Genomic DNA, 17,600 nt, shown 5'->3' on the forward strand with positions numbered 1-17,600 from the left:
CAATGTATGAAGCATAGTAGCCCTGGAAAGGTTTTTCTGTGAGAGGGCCGCTCTCTATTTTAGTAAAATTGAAAATTTCAACACAGAGCCCTAAAGGTTTTAGTGAAAGAGCAGAGAAACTATTTCTATTTTGCACTTTACTAATTCTCATTATTTTGTAGTGTCATTGAAGTAATGTAAGTTCATCTGCGGAAATTCAATTAAGTGTTTCAGAATGGAAATATGACAAATAAGAGATATAATTTTAAAATATTTTATAGTACTAGAGATAAAGAAAATAGGACAAATGTCTATATAATCTCATGCCCTGAGTTGAAGGTGAAGATTAATTATAAGGATCTGATGATAGATGACAGAAAATGTGACTTTTATTTTGAGACTTTTTATGAAGTTCCTAAACCAGCACTGCTAAAGTATTACCATCTACTGATTTTTCTAAGTAGACTGGATATACAAATAGCTACTTACAGGATTTAGGGGAAGAAAGGAATACATTTTTTTTTCCTATAAATTTTGAACTTCTTTCCCCCAACAAAAAGTGACTGAAGTATTTTGATTTTTAGAAACATCAGCAGTTTGAAAAATGCCTTTTTAAATTAACATGCAATAATTTAAAACACTTCCTTAAAGAGCCAGTTTGCATTTGAAATTTATAATATATCATTTTATTTATTTTTTGGCTGTATAAGTTAGTACATTAATATTGTAAAATAAAATAAGTTTGATAGATTCTATTTCTTGATTATTTTAGTTTGGATAAATGTTTAAAATCTTTGATAGAGAGACTACTAAGTCTTTTCACTGAAAAGTTTATAAAAAGTAGAATAATATACACAATATTACTTGGTGTTATAAATATGATAGGTTAAGCATATTAAAATTTCAACATCAGGCCATTTTTTAAAAAAATTGAAAGGTAAGTTAGTCACAGAGGTAGAATTCAATGAAATTAAACAATAACAGAGATTTCATTTAGATATAATCTCACTAAGGAGTTCTAGAAAATTCTACAATCGCTTTAGGGTTTGGATGTCATAATCTGTGAAGATAACATATACTTTTCTTGTGCATGCATGCTTTATAAACATTTTTAAAACAAAGAACTTAAAAGACTGCTTTTGGTTGTAAACCTGCATGCTTCCAAACCTCATTCATATTTTGAATTTTAGTTGTTCTCAGTATACTGGCACAGTGGGTCTGTTCTAGCTATTGATCTTGAATAGAACAGAGGAGAAATTTAATGTACTTTGTGGAACCATAGACATTATTTTAAATTATTAAAGTTCAGAATAGCAATGCCCATTCCCTTAAACAAACTGCATGTATCTTGTTTTTCTGCTTCTCTTGAAGCTTGATTACATCTCTACTCAATTACAGAAATGAGCTTTTAATTGGACTTCCTTAATTGGAAGTTTGTCAGTTGCAGAACACAACTGCTCACTTGTTCCTTAAGAATGGGTTAGGTCTGATCTCTGTGAAAACAGCGTGAAAGAATGAGGAAGATTGTCGAGGTCTTTGGAAATACCATGTGTTTTCTAATGCAGGCTACTAAATTACAAATGATACACAATGATTAGCCATGTCCAACCCTGTCATTTTATTTGTGTGTTGTTGGAATCTGGTAGTACTTATAAGACATCTCTAAATGTAAATGATTTAAGTTACCTTTAATAAAAAATGATGATATTATGGTTTGTTAGAAATTTAAACATGCTCATTTATAAAAATTTAACTACAGTTGACCCTTGAACAACACAAAAGTTAGGGGCACTGACCTAAACATTTAGATTTTCAAAAACATTAAGAATTTGGTGCCATTTTGGTTTCAATACATGTTCATGTTTCAAATCTACATGATACATTTTGACACCTTTGGAAAATAAGGGAAAATGAGCCCTCAACCACTTTTATTCCAACTCTCCCTTAACCATCTTGAGCTTTTTCACTTGTAATTCTCACTTTTGTTATTCTCAAATTTTGTAACATTTATACACTCTCCTCTAAACTTAAAATAGTATCAATTCTTCAAATTGATTTATTTTTTATCACCAGGTTTACTCTCTGTGTCATTTCTGATTTCTTTAAGTCACACAGCCAGCTAGTTATATTTTATAATCAAGTAGTTTTTGTGTATAAGTTTAATTTATAAGAAGGAAGCTTTATTTTCTGGATGTTACATGCATTAGAATATTTTCTGTTATCTTTTCACTTGAAAGATTTGGCTGGGTATAAAATTCTTGAAAAAGTCTTTCTCTGACAGAGGCATACCTGTAGTGCATTATCTTCTTGAGTTGAATGATGATTTGTAGGAGACCATGGACATGATTTGTTTTGCCTCTATCAGTGTTCATTTATATAGTTTTAATATATTTAATATTCAGTATTTGGCACCACATGCTTTAGCACTCAGCCTTTCATTTCAGTGTTTCTAGAAACAATGTGCCCTTTTGTGTTCATACTTAAGTATTTATTTCAATGATGACTTCTTCTACTTCACATTTACATACTTTTTATGTTTTCCCTTTATTCCCTATTTATCATTCCTATAATCCCTTATTAATTTTCAGGCCTGATCTTTTCAGTTTTGTTTTGGTAATAATCTCAATCCTGTTAGTCATGTTCTTCATTATGTTTTCAGATGCTTGTTCATTTGTATTAATTCTAACATGTCTGCAATTTCTCAAATTATTTTTCTTCTTTGACTTCCAGAGCTCTAGCAAACTCATAATTTATTTTCTTTTCTCTACTGACATCTATGATATTTTTTTAAATCTTTACACAAAACATTAAACACTTTTGTGTTGTTTTTAGGAGGGAAAAAAGAATCTTGTCACTAATTTCTTTAAGGTGATAAAAATTACTTGTTGGAATTTTTTTTCATGGTATTAGTTTTTTTGTTGTTGTTGTACATCCTTTGTTGAGTGTGTTTGTGTGTGTGTTATTTGTATAATTCATGTTGGTTTCATCATAATTATTCAAATTTGAATGTGAATGGCTACTAAAATTTTATTGTGCACAATGTCTTGGAAGTAATTACTTGTTATGGAGTTCAACCTTTAGAGAATATTATGCACATTACAAAAGTGTTGTAGGAAATGTTATTGACAGAAGGAGATCTGTGCATGGAGAAGGGCATTAACTACTACTTTTCTGAGAGTTACAGTGTTATATATTCCATTCTATATATTCTACTCATGTTATAATTCCATGAATCAATTTAAAAATATTTAAAGACTCTCTCACCAATAATGTCATAAAAATAAATAAAATACACTAGGTATTGCCAGACATTTAAATGTTGATTGCAAACTTAATGAAATGCTCTTAAATGTATCTGTATGATGATAAGTTCAATATGTCAAAGGTCCTCAGTGCCTCCAATACCTTCACAATATACAGATTATTACTATGATAATGAAAGTTATTTTACATATACAGTTAAACTAATATTAATATCAACATTGAAGATTTGTTCTATTTCTTTATTAACTTTATACATGTCCAGTTCTACCTGAAGGTACAGAAAATATTACCATATCCCAAAGAAAAAATACTGTGTCACATTGCTGATTTATAGGCTCCAGTTTCATCTTTTTTTTTTTTAATTTTATTTATTTGATAGAGAGAGACAAGGTGAGAGAGGGAACACAAACATGAGGAGTGGGAGAGGGAGAAGCAGGCTTCCTGCTGAGCAGGGAGCCAGGTGCAGGACTCAATGCAGGACTTGATGTGAACTTAATGAAGGGCTTGATCCCAGAACCCCAGATCATGACCTGAGCTGAAGGCAGATGGTTAATGACTGAGCCACCCGGGTGCCTCTCCAATTTCATCTGTGAATGGGGATTAAGCCTTAACCAACATTCACAGGCTGGGTCCCATTGTAGAGTTAAGATTCAATACTAACTGAATTGGAATTTACAAATCCATGCCTGATCTCAGGTCATGGTGTTTCTCTCTACTCACATTTCTATCAAGTTTTGATATGGGCATATTTTCCTCAATTTAAAACTTATTTCATAATACCATGTAGAAGTTTATTATTAGGTACTAGTTTATATACACTCCAAGAAAACTGTGCATTGTGTCTTTGTAATCAATTCTTGAATCTGGATTTTTAGCTAATTTATCATCTTGTATCTCTTTGCTGTGCTCTAATGTGTCAGGTCATTGTATGTGAACACCAGAGCTGATTACTCCTCTTGATTTTGTATAGTGCCTAACTTCCAGGAATTGTGTAGATTTTCCTGCAGTTCCTTATAGCCAGTGTCGTGTATTTAAAGGCAATACAGATCTGTATAGCAACCCATAATTAAAAAGAAAACAAAACAAAAAAATATCAAATTCCCAACAGGTTGCCATTGTATTAAGCATATTCTGTTAGTAATCTTTTGTAATTAACTTTTGTACATTTTAAAATAATTTTTACATTTACTAGTATTGTTAAGTACTCAAAGATTTTTCATAGATAAAACAAGTTCCAAATAATTGTAATTTTTTTTCTTTTTGATTTTTTAGTTTTTCACAACTTGGCTACTGGGAGTGTTTTTAGAGCACAGCTTTGATCTTTTTTTTTTTTCAAAGATTTCATTTATTTATTTGACAGAGAGAGATCACAAGTAGATGGAGAGGCAGGCAGAGAGAGAGAGAGAGAGAGAGAGAGAAGCAGGCTCCCCGCTGAGCAGAGAGCCCGACATGGGACTCGATCCCAGGACCCTAAGACCATGACCTGAGCCGAAGGCAGCGGCTTTAACCCACTGAGTCACCCAGGCGCCCACAGCTTTGATCTTTTAAGTCTGTTGTAGATCTATTTTGAAGGCCTCTTTCCTTTCTGACAACAGGGTCTTCCAATCCATTATTCATTTTTTTCTGTCTGAAGACATTAAATCACTTACTCCCTCCAACACACAATTATTTTCAATTGGAGAAGACTCTTAAAATTCTAGCAATTGGTGGGATGCCTGGGTGGCTCAGTTGGTTAAGCAGCTGCCTTTGGCTCAGGTCACGATCCCAGCGTCCTGGGATCAAGTCCCACATGGGGCTCCTTGCTCAGCAGGGAGCCTGCTTCTCCCTATGCCTCTGCCTGCCATTCTGTCTGCCTGTGTTTGCTCTCTTCCCCTCTCTCTCTCTGATAAATAAATAAAATAAAAAAAAAATTCTAGCAATTGGAATTATATTCAGGTACTGGCAGCAAGGTCCACAAATGACTTTTATTTAAACACATTAAGGTTTTATTTTTCTTATTCTCAGGAAGAGTTTCAGAAGTCAGCAATTCAATATTAATTATAATATTAAATATTTTTGCCTTCTTGTCACCCTCATGTCTGTTTTGACATATACGTTGAAAAATATCCCTAAGCAGAAATATGTTTAGCTAAGTACCTTTTAAAATACACTGAATAAGGGGAGCCTGGGTGGCTCAGTGGGTTAAGCCTCTGCCTTCGGCTCCAGTCATGATCTCAGGGTCCTGGCATCAAGCCCCACATGGGGCTCTCTGCTGCATTGGGCTCTCTGCTCAGCAGGGAGCCTGCTTCCCCCTCTCTCTCTGCCTGCCTCTCTGCCTACCTGTGATCTTTCTCTGTCAGATAAATAAATAAAATTTAAAAATAAATAAGTAAATAAAATACATTGAATAATTATAACAATAATCATTCAATATGCTTTAGACGTCCATGTATTTCTTTTCATTATAAAATATTTCCTAACAGTACCAATTAATGAATACTAGAAGACTGGGTTGTTCTTTTCTCTATTACTGAGATACCATTAACATATTATCTAAGTTTAAGGTGTATAGCATGATGATTTGCTATACATTTATATTGTGAAATAATTGCCAAAATATAGTTAGTTTGACTATCCAGCACCTCACGTAATTAAAAACTTTTGTATGTTACAAGAACATAAAGGATTTACCCCGTTAGCAACTTTCAAGTACATAATACACTGTAGTCATCATGTTATACATTAGAACCCCAGAACTTCTCATAACTGGAAATTTGTACCCTTTGACCAATATCTCCCCATTTCCCCCACACCCTAGCACCTGGCAATCAACCATTTTACTTTCTACGAGTTTGATGGGGTTATTTATAGACCCCACATATATGGTGAGTATTTGTCTTTCTCCATCTGACTTATTTCAGCTAGCATAATAACCTCAAGGTCCTTCCAGGTTGTCACCAGTAGCAGAATTTCCCTTTTTAAGCTGAATAATATTACTTTGTGTATATAAAGACAACATTTTCTTTATCCATTCATCTGTCAAATGTAACTTAGGTTGCTTTAACGTCTTGGCTATTGTGAATAATGCTGCAATGAATATGAAGGTACAGATACCTCTTTGAAACAGTGATTTAAATTCCTTTGAATATATACACAGCTGTGGGATTGCTGGATCTTATGGTAGTTTTATTTTGAATTGTTTGAGGAACCTCTCTACTGTTTTCCATAATGGCAGTACAATTAACTTTCCTACCAACAGTCCACAAAGCTTCCCTTGTCTCCATATCCTCACCAACACTTGTTATCTTTTATCTTTTTAATGATAGCCATTCTAACGGGTGTTAAGTGATATCTCAGTGTGGATTTGATATGCAATTCCCTGATAATGAGTGATGTTGAATGTCTTTTTGTGTGACTTGGCCATTTACAGGTCTTCTTTGGAAAAATGTTCCATTCCTCTGCCCATTTATTAATTGGGTTGTTTTCTTGCTATGGAGTTATACAAGTTTCTTATATATTGTGTATATATATATATATACACACTATATATATATAGTCTATTGATCTTTTATCTGATATATGGTGTGCAAATATTTTCTCCCATTCCATAGACTGTCTTTTCATTGTGTTGATTTTCTTCTGCTTTGAAAAGAAGCTTTTTAAGTTTGATACACTCCCTCGTGATTATTTTTGCTTTTGTTGCTTATGCTTTTGGTGTCATATCCAAAAATATAATTCCCAAGACCAATGTCAAGGTACCTTTCCTTGAAATTTTCTTCTGGGATTTTTACAGTTTTAAGGATTTAAGTCTTTAATCCATTTCAAGTTAAATTTTGTGAGTGGTGTGAAAGAGGGGTCCTATTTCACTCTTTTGCATGTAAATATCTAGTTTTCCCAGCACCTTTTTATAAAAAGACCGTCTTTTTTTCCATTGAATATTCTTGGTTTCTTTGCCAAATATTAGTCAACCATATATGTGTGCTTTTATTTCTGGGCTCTCTATTCTATTCTGTTGTCCCATGTGCCTGTTTTTATGCCAGTACCACTCTGTTTTTTATTACTGTAGTTTTATAGTACAATTTGAAATAAATATGAAACCTACATATAATATCTTTTTTCTCAAGATTGCTTTGGGTATTTCGGGTCTTTTTAGGTTCCATTAGAAAATATAAGGATTATTTTTTCTGTTTCTGTGAAAAATGCAACTGGAATTTTGATAGAAATTGCATTGAATTTATAGATGCTGTTCAGTAGAATGGACATTTTAACAATATTAGTTCTCCTTCAACCCATGAACATGAGATGCCTTTCCCCTTATTCATGTCTTCTTTGATTTCTTTTATCAATATCTTAAGTTTTCAGAGTACAGATCTTTGAACTCTTTGGTTAAATTTATTCCTCAGTACTTTATTGTTTTTGATACTATTGTAAGTGGGATAATTTTCTTTATTTCCAAACTTTCATATATTTTGTTGTTAGTTCATAGAAATGCAAGTAATTTTTATACATTGGTTTTGTGTCCTGTGACTTTGTGGAATTAATTTATCCTAACAGTTTTTTGATAGGGTCTTTGAGGTTTTTTATATAAAATTTTGTCATCTACACACAGAGACTATTTTACTTCTTCCTTTCCAAATTGGATGTTTTTTCTTTCTTTCTCTTGCCTAGTTGCTATGGCTAGGATTTCCAGTACTATTTTGAATTAGAGTGATAAGCCTGATAAGTTTTGTTTCTCACTTTAGAGGAAAAATTTTTCATTTTTCACTGTTGAGTATGATGTTGGCTATGAGTTTGTCATGTATGGCTTTTATTATGTTGAGGTATTTTCCTTCTCTACCCAGTTTGATAAGAGTGTTTCATGAAAGGTGTTGAATTTTTCAAATGCTTTTTCTGCATTATTGAGTGGATTGTACGTTTTCATCATTGTATGAATGTGAGGTATCATGTTCACTGATTTGAATGGGTTGAACTAACCTTAATTCCCAGAAATCAATCCTACTGAATCATGCTATATGACTCTTTTATGTGGTATTGAATGTATTTTGCTAGAATTTTCTTGAGAATTTTTGCATTTATACTCATCAGAAATATTAACCTATAGTTTTCTTGTAGTGTCATTATCTAGATTTGGTATCAAGGTAATGCTGACCTCACAGAATGAGTTTGGGAGTGTTCCCTCCTCTTGAAGTTTTTTGGAAGAATTTCAGAAGTAGTAGTGTTAATTCTTTTTTAAAGGTTTGGTAGAATCCATCTGGTCCTGGAATTTTTATTGTTGTTGTTGGAAGACTTTGAATTATTGTCTCTATTTCCTTAGTCTTTATTCTTTGTTAAGATTTGTAACAGTCTTCGTAGGATTTTTATTTTTAGGAATTTGTCTCTTTCTTTTGGGTTATGCAATTTGTTGGAATATACTTGTTCATAGTAGCTTCTTATGATCCTTTGTATTTCTGTGGTGTCAATTATAATGCCTTCTCTTTTATTTAGAATTCTGTTATTTGAGCCTTTTTTTATTGGTTAGTCTAGTTAAAATTTTATTATCTATCTTTTTTTTTCCTAAGATTTTACTTATTTACTTGAGAGAGAGAGAGAGAAGGGAGCAGAGAGGAAGGGAGAGGGAGAAAGAATCTCCACACTGAGCACAGGGCCCCATGTAGGGATCAATCCCATAGCTGCAGGATCATGACCTGAGCTAAAACCAAGAGTCAGACACTTAACTAACTGAGCCACCCAGGTGCCCCATCTTTATCATTTTTAAAGAAAAATAATTTTTCTATATTATGATTAGTCTCTATTTCATTTATTTCTGCTCTATTAGTTTCCTCCATCTACTAACGTTGGACTTAGTTTGTTCTTGTGCACTGACAGAACTGTATCAACTTTTTAAGAAAATTTGGAGGAGGGTAAGGTTACACTGTTGTATTACCTGACCATAAGAATCAATAACAGTTGATATATTTTATTTTATCATATTTTATATTTGTATTATATATGTTATATATGTATTATATATATATATTATATATGTATTACATATTTTATATATGTATAGCAAGTACACAACACTTGTCAATTTGCCCAAAACTTATTTGCAAAACTATGCTCATATTTGTAGTTATTAACAGGTATATAAGTAACATATCACAAACATAAAAATGAAAGTATAGCAAATTCATTGTAGTGATAATGGAATTTAGTTACACTTTGATAAAGGGAAGTGGGCATGACCCACTTAACCCAAAAATATCTATTCAACATAGAAACAAGAAATGGGTTTCTTGGAGTTACTTCTTGGAGTTACATATGACTTGGAGTAATAAGTCAAAACATCACCACTAAAGTGAAAAATAAACTTCATTTTGCTTATTTGACTAAAGTTAGCAAAGGCAACAAAAGGCTGGTTGGACAATTTGAGTTATGATATCAATATAATCTTAGTTGAGATTCTTCACCTAGCATATACCTGAAGACTTAAAAGGTATTGTAATACTTTCTGGGATCTATCCTGGGCGCAGGTCTTCCAACAGTTGTAAGCAATTCTAGCTGTAGTCATGTAAGCCCTAATAGAACTATGGGTCATTTTACTAATTCCAGATGTGAATTGACACCTTTTGCTGTTTCTCACAGGAGAAATTCTGAGGTTAGCACTGAGTTACTACAATCTGTTTAACATTTTAAAAGTCTGAGCTAAAATCATTATTATTGGTACATCGTTGGTTATTGATATCTGGCATAGATCATCAACTAACACTAGAATAAGTAAAAGGATAATCTGAAAAGTGAACTACCACTACAAGTGGCCAAGAAATGATAAATTGATTATGAAGAGCAATTACTGGAACACAGATGATTTTTTGTGAAGTAATTCTGTTTCTTTGATAATGACAAAGAAAAATCACATAAAATATGCAAAATGCAGTTTTGATAAACTGATTATGAAAAACAGTAATTACAACCCAGTGGAAAAAAAACCCACTTGAAATGCTTAATAAGGAGTGCACGAGACACATGTCTCTCTCTCACCCATACACAAACACATACATCATTGATATACTCAAGGATCTTAGAATTTGTCCTTGTAAGTTCCGACGATGCAACGTATAGTACATCTTATGAACCAAAGGAGTGACCTTTCTTTTCTTTTTTTGCAAAGATACATTAGAGATATATTATCATATATTATTATTTCATGATAAATTATTGGGTTTTTTGTTCACTTATACTTTATCCTATTTAGTTTTCATTTCCTCTCATATGTATCATATTTGCCATATATGATATGAATATATCATAGGTCCCATTAAAAAATGCACTCAAAGGGAATTGACATTAAATTATAATATGAAAATGTTTATGTATCATTATTATGAAAGTGTTCTCAGACTATGTCATTTAATTCCACTACCCAAGTACAGATTCAGTGGCTTTGGTACTAATGATTTCCCAAGAAACAATTAGAAAACCTGTTAATCAAGGAAAACAAACTTAATTAGATTTACTTCTACAAAGGAGGACACTACCTTGACAGAGTCTTAATATTATATTAGAATAGGGTGTCAGGAGATCAAGTGAAATCAAGTGGTTTGTTGGTCTTCCAAGGCAGGAAATTGGAGATCTGCTAGATTGGGCTACAGGTTACTAGCGATGAGCACTCTTAGGCAAGCATATTGACATGAGTCTTAATGAGTCAACTCCTGTCTCATAAGTGAATTGTTTGATAATCTGAACCATCTGTTTTTCTCAATGAAGATCTGTTTGTCCAAATTAATAATCTGTATGCATGTACAAGTTGGTTTGTGCACAAGTTGGTTTGTAACAATTTTTTGAAACAACGGACAAAGTAGCAGAATATTGGAAGAGTTTTTGTTGCAAACAATGCCTTATACATTATCATCATCAGTATTTAAAAATTAGTTAATTAAACAGAAAGTAACAGGCAAAAATGATAGAATTGGTGGATATGAAATAGTCATTGGAGACTGTGTCTGATCAGGAAAGGAAAGGTTGTGTTTTCAGCAGAGATTTGTTATATTCTGATCAGTACAAATTCTTTGATATAATCAATGAGTATTAATGAAACAAAAGCAATCAACATTTTTGAAGCTTTCCAGGAAACTGATAATTATCAGGAAGAGCAAATTCCATTTTTGTTATCTATTTATCAGGAAACTACCTATGTGAAAAGCATATATACTTTAATTCACTCATTTTGTACCCATTCATAAGGTATACCCTGAAAGACTAAAGTAAGCCTCTCTTAAGGATAGTTTTTAAAAGAGAAATATGGGCAAAATAACTACAATGCCAACATTGTAATCGGTTCTGATAAACTATGACTGCATTCTATTAGGCTGATGTATTACTTCTTTATGAATGTTAAATTACTTCTATTTTAAAGATAGTAAACTTCAATAAAAATTATGATTTTCCACATATCATAAATTTATGTGACAGTTGGGGAAATTTCCTGTTGAAAGAATGAGTATTAATTTATTGAACATTAGGATGAATAACATTGAAGTTCATCCATTTTATTGACATTCTACAGAGGAGCAAAACATAGGAAATATTGATAATTTTCCTTAACAATCTATAATAGACCATAGCTATTTACTTGAATTAAAAAAAATAGATCTGAAAATATCTGTGATCCTAAAAAATTTGCAGTACATGATCTTTATTTAACTCTGGCAGTCCTACCTTCTAAATGATTCTCATCCCTCATTGTGAGATGATTAAAAAGCACATACACTTTTTACTTCTCTACCCATCCCTAGCCTCTGGTTCCTATCAAGCTCTAGAACCAGCTCAGGCTATTTCCTACAGTATTAGTTGTCTGCTATTGCATAACAAATTACCACAAATACAGTGGCTTAAAGCAACACATATTTATTATCACCCAGTTTCTGTGGCCAAGAATCTGGACATGATTTGGCAGGGTCCTCTACTCAGGCTGCAATCAAGATATGGGCCGGCTGGCATCTTATTAGATGCTTGACTAGAGAAGAATCTGCTTTCAAGCTTATTCAGGCTGTTGAGAGAATTAATTTGCTTATGACTATATGACTGAGGTCTCTGGCTGCCTACTGACTGTTGGCTGGTGTACAACCACAGTTACCTGCCACATGGCCCCTTTCATAGGCAGTTCATAACATGACTCTTTGTTCCTTCAAAGGAGGAAGTGTTCTACCAGGAGAATGTCTCTGTTTCTATCTCTCTCTGCCCCTCTCTTTCTCTCTTATTAGATTCATACATAACGAAACATCATCATGGGAGTAACATCCTATCATCTTTGTCACTTATTTATTAATTTTAGAGAGAGCGCGCAAGCAAGTGGGGGCAGGGGAGAGAGAGGAAGAGAGAATCTAGAGCAGACACCACACTGAGTGTGGAGCTGGATGAGAGAATCTAGAGCAGACACACTGAGTGTGGAGCTAGATGCAGGGCTCAGTCTCCTGATTCTGAGATAATGATCTGAGCCAAAACCAAGGGTCAGACACCTAACCCACTGAGCCACCCAGGTGCCCCTCTATCATCTTTGCCATATTCTATTGGTTAAAATTAAGTCACAGATTCTCCCTGCATTAAAGAGGAGAGGATCATATAAGGGTGTGACTCATGGAGGGTTCACGTTTGAGTGTGTCTACCAAAATCAACTCTGAGGATACTACAGAGATAAAAAAGGTAGCATTGATTTAAGCAAAAATAACAACAGAGAGTTGGGAAATGCCTGAGGAGTCACAGGCTCCCTTAAATGGTGTGTGTGTTTACCAGGTGTGCTACAGCTTGGGGCAGCCAGTAACCTGCGACAGAGATTAAAAAAAAAAAAATGATAGAAGGAATATATTAAGTTCTGTTTTGCTTCCCTCCTTTACCTTGAAACAACAGCCTTCAGCCCTTCAGCAAAGAATTCTGCAGCAAAAGAATAGGCCACTGGTGTAGAAAATAACAGTGTAGAACAAAAGTCCTGTAAGGATGAGTTCAAAATAACAGATGTGGACTAACCAGGCACTTATGGGAGTTCACTTCTCTGTGCCCTCACACTCATACCCTAAAGGCCAGTGGATTATAACCAAGGGAGACCATCTCTACCCATGCTGCTTTTTCTGAAGAGTTTAAAGTGAAATCCTGGCCAGAAGGGTTATTTCGTTGAGTGGCAGCTTTTAGGAGTGACATACGGTGCTTCTGGCATTCCAGATACTCTGCCTTTAAAAAAAAAAAAATTCACCCTGAGGAGCTGTCCAAGACCTTGACTTTGACTTTATTCCAATACCAAGCAGAATAGCTGACACTACCAGGGAGCATGAGCTCACAGACCAAATATATTAGATACCGAAAATACAGTCACTTTCAAAAAAAAAAAAAAAAAAAAGAACCCATCCAAACGAAAGACAACATATGAAACCGATCAGAAGCACCAAACATTTAATCAGGTTTAAATAGCTGGAAGATGATATAAGCAATAAAAAGCATTAACAATGAAACTTCAAAAGTGTGAATCTTTGATATAAAATCTGCAGTATTTGAAACAAGAATAAAATAGTTAAATAGTAAGATAGAGGGGCGCCAGGGTGGCTCAGATGATTAAGCAGCCAACTCCTCATTTCTGGTCAGGTCATGATCTCAGTGTCCTGGGATCAAGACCCATGTGGGATTCAACGCTCAGCAGGGAGTCTGCTTGAGACCCTTCGTATTATTCTGCCCCCCCCCCAGCTTCCTGGAGTGAGAGAGAGTTCTCTCTCACTCTCTCTGAAATAAATAAATAAATCTTTAAAAAAATACTAAGATAAATATATATGAAGAATTAATGAACTGAAAAATGAAGTTGATGAAATCTAGATGGTAACTTAAAAAAAGTAAAAATATAAAACCAAAGTTTGAGGAAATAGTGTCTAGAAATTCCCCAGAATTTAAGAAAAATGGATCCAAACTAGATTTACAGTATTTCTAGAGAGCTAAGGGGGAAATAAATCCACACCAATTATGTACATTATAATGTATATGTGGACACATGATAATGTGGAACACCAATAACAGATACATATGTTAAATGATACTAAGTGGAAAGAAAATAGTCTACAGAAAAATAAGGTTGAATCATTGTATCAGAATTATCAACAGCAAAACCCAACACAAAAGAATGAAATGTTATAAAATAAAGGAAAATATGTTTAGATCAATAATACAATGTTGAACTTCAAATTCATTCAACTGCGAGAGCGTAACAAAATATAATTTTCAGAAAGAGTGTCAGAATGGGGTGGCTCAGTTGGTTAAGCGTCTGCCTTCCCCTCAGGTCATGATCTGAGGCTCCTGGGTTGGAGCTCACATCAGGCTACCTGCTCAGCGGGGAGTTTGCTTCTCCCTTGTACTCTCCCTCTGTTCTTTCTCTCTCTCTCTCAATAAATAAGTAAAATCTTAAAAAAAAAAGAAAAGAAAAGAAAAGAAATAGTGTCAGAATGTTCACCAAGGAAAGAAATGCATGTTCACCTGGAAAAATTATAAGAGAAAGGAACCCAGACACATTTCATTATGTAAGAGATGTAAGAATGGTATAATCTTTTAGCAGACTTTTTGTGATCTTAAAAATAAATAAAAACTAATTCCTCAAAGGGATAAAAACTATGTATATAATATCAACCTAGAAATAAAAATCCAGACAATTTTAATATAATGGGAGATTTCAAGGGCAAGTATAAAAAGGACATATTTAAGTACTTGCCTCTTAAATATCTAATTGTTAAGGGATAAGACTTTATATGCTTAAAACTTAAAAACGAAAAGATTTTCATTTTGATTTAAGTTTGGATGTAGAAAGTCAAAAGAGAATGTTGCCCCCAACCTAAGAACCAGAAACTGAAGACACAAAAAACCTTAGATGAGCTAAGCTCCACAGAGTGAAAAAGCCCTTCTTAACAAAAAGGAGACCCGTAGCTGTTCTCCTGCTTGGTAAAGAGGAGGAAGAGGAATCCACCATAGTCGTAGGGTAAGAAGATACCACCTAAATTTGTACAGAACTTTTAATATTGGGCAATAAGACAAATTCTAATGTGGAGGTTCCCCAGCCCCAGAGCAACTATATACCCATCTGCCAGCAATTTCCCTTCAGGTGTTCACCGACTGCTCAGTGGTAGTGCACTATATACTAATGCAATTTAGAAAATATATTAAATTGATCAATTTTAGACAACTGCTATACACAGATAGATACATTGATTGTTCTCTATCATATAGCTTAGAAAAGTGAGTATGATAAATATTTTTGAAATCTCAATGGTCAGTATCAGTAAATATGATCAATATTTTTTATATCCTCCTGTGAATCTTTCCTATTCTCTGCAGATAACTACTATCCAAAACTGTCCATGGGGTATTTGTTTTAATTCACAGTTTTATAATGTGTCATTAATTTTGCAATTTTTTTCTTTTTTATTGTGTTATGTTAGTCACCATAACATAGATCATTAGTTTTTGATATAGTGTTCCAAGATTCATTGTTGACATATAACACCCAGTGCTCCATGCAATACGTGCCCTCCTTAATACCCATCACCAGGCTTACCCATCCCCTCACCTCCCTCCCCTCTGAAATCCTCAGTTTGTTTCTCAGAGTCCACAGTCTCTCATGGTTCGTCTCTCCCTCTGATATCCCCCTCTTCATTTTTCCCTTCCTTCTCCTAATGTCCTCCATGCTATTCCTTACGTTCCACAAGTAAGTGAAACCATATGATAATTGAATTAATTTTGCAAGTTTTTAACCCTTATGTAAATGGAGTCTCATAATTCTTTCTATTTCTTCCTTCCTTCCTTACTTCCTTCCTTAGGTTTATTTATTTACCCTGGAGAGAGAGAGCATGCAAGCCCAGAGAGGCGCAGAGGGAGATGGGGAGAAGCAGACTCCAGGCTGAGTATGGAGTGCAACAAGGGGCTCAATCCCATGACCTCTGAGATCATGACCTGTGCCCAAAATCAAGAGTTGGTCATCCGACTACTGTGCCATCCAGGGCCCCTCTGTAGCTTTCTTTTAATTTCAGTAATATAGTTGTTCATTTTGCTTTGTTATTTTTTTCTCATTCATTATCACATAGTAATCAGTCCAGTAAATGTATCACTGTGTATTTATCCACTCTTCTGGTGATGATCATTTGGATTGTTGTAGATTGCCTGCTGTTACAAACTATGGTACGATCAAGATGTTTACTGAAAAAGTAAATTGTGCAAATGTGTAAACATTTATCTAGATTATAGATGTATAAAATTGGAACAGCTGATATTCAAACAGTTTTGAAAGTGTCTATACCAATTTACAAGAGTTTCTGATGAACGGTATTTTTGGCAATGCAAGATATCACACAACTTTTAGTAAGACTTTACGAACTTACAAAATTATATCTTATCATGCATGTGTCTTTTTGTTTTCATTACCTGATTACCAACAGAATTGAACATATTTTCATATAATTACTAGTCATGTTTTCTGTTTATGAAATGCCTGCTGAAAGTTTTATTGCCTTTGTAGGGGATACATATCTTTTTGTTTTTCCAAGAGTTCATCGTACAGTCTAGATTAAAATTTTACTTCATTATAAGTGTTGTAAGAATCTTTTCCCCCTTTTGACCTTGTTTTTAAAGGCTGTGGACATAGACCTTTTTTTTAATTGTGGTAAAAAACAATTGCCATCTTAGCCAGTTTCAAATGTCCATTTAAGTAGTGTTAACTATATTGGCAATGGGCCCTTGGTGGAAGAGAGTACCTGGCAGGGGAGGGCAGGGAGGGTGAGTATGGCTCCACTCCTGCCTCCCTACCCCCCACCCCTGCCACATAACAGCTTGTGGGATTGATATGGATCATCCTTTCTGGCCTCTTTCTGTCAGGCCTTGGAACTTGATGATACCCGTCTTGTAGCAGTTGGATGTACTAGGCAGGGTTGGGGTGATTCCTCCTGTCCCTTCCCCATTTCAAGATTAACAGGGCAACTTAAAAAATGTATATTCGAAATATTGTGCAACAGATTCCTAGAACTTTTTTGTCTTAAAAAACTGAAACTCTGGAGGGGTACCTGGGTGGCTTAGAGGTTTAAAGCCTCTGCCTTTCGCTCAGGTCATGATCTCAGGGTCCTGGGATCAAGCCTCGCATTAGGCTCTCTGCTCAGCAGGGAGCCTACTTCCTCCTCTCTTTGCCTGCTTCTCTGCCTACTTGTGATCTCTGTCTGTCAAATAAATAAATAAAGTCTTTGGGAAAAAAAAAAAAACAAAAACCCTGAAACTCTATACCCATTAAAATCCACGAGACGCTTATTTCCCTTCCCCTCAGCTCTTGGCAACCATTTTTTAATTTTCTCTTTCTATGATTTTGGCTACTTTTTTTTTTTTTTTTTTTT

This window comes from Mustela nigripes, chromosome X (genome assembly GCF_022355385.1).
Source record: "Mustela nigripes isolate SB6536 chromosome X, MUSNIG.SB6536, whole genome shotgun sequence".
In the NCBI taxonomy this organism is placed as follows: Eukaryota; Metazoa; Chordata; class Mammalia; order Carnivora; family Mustelidae; genus Mustela; species Mustela nigripes.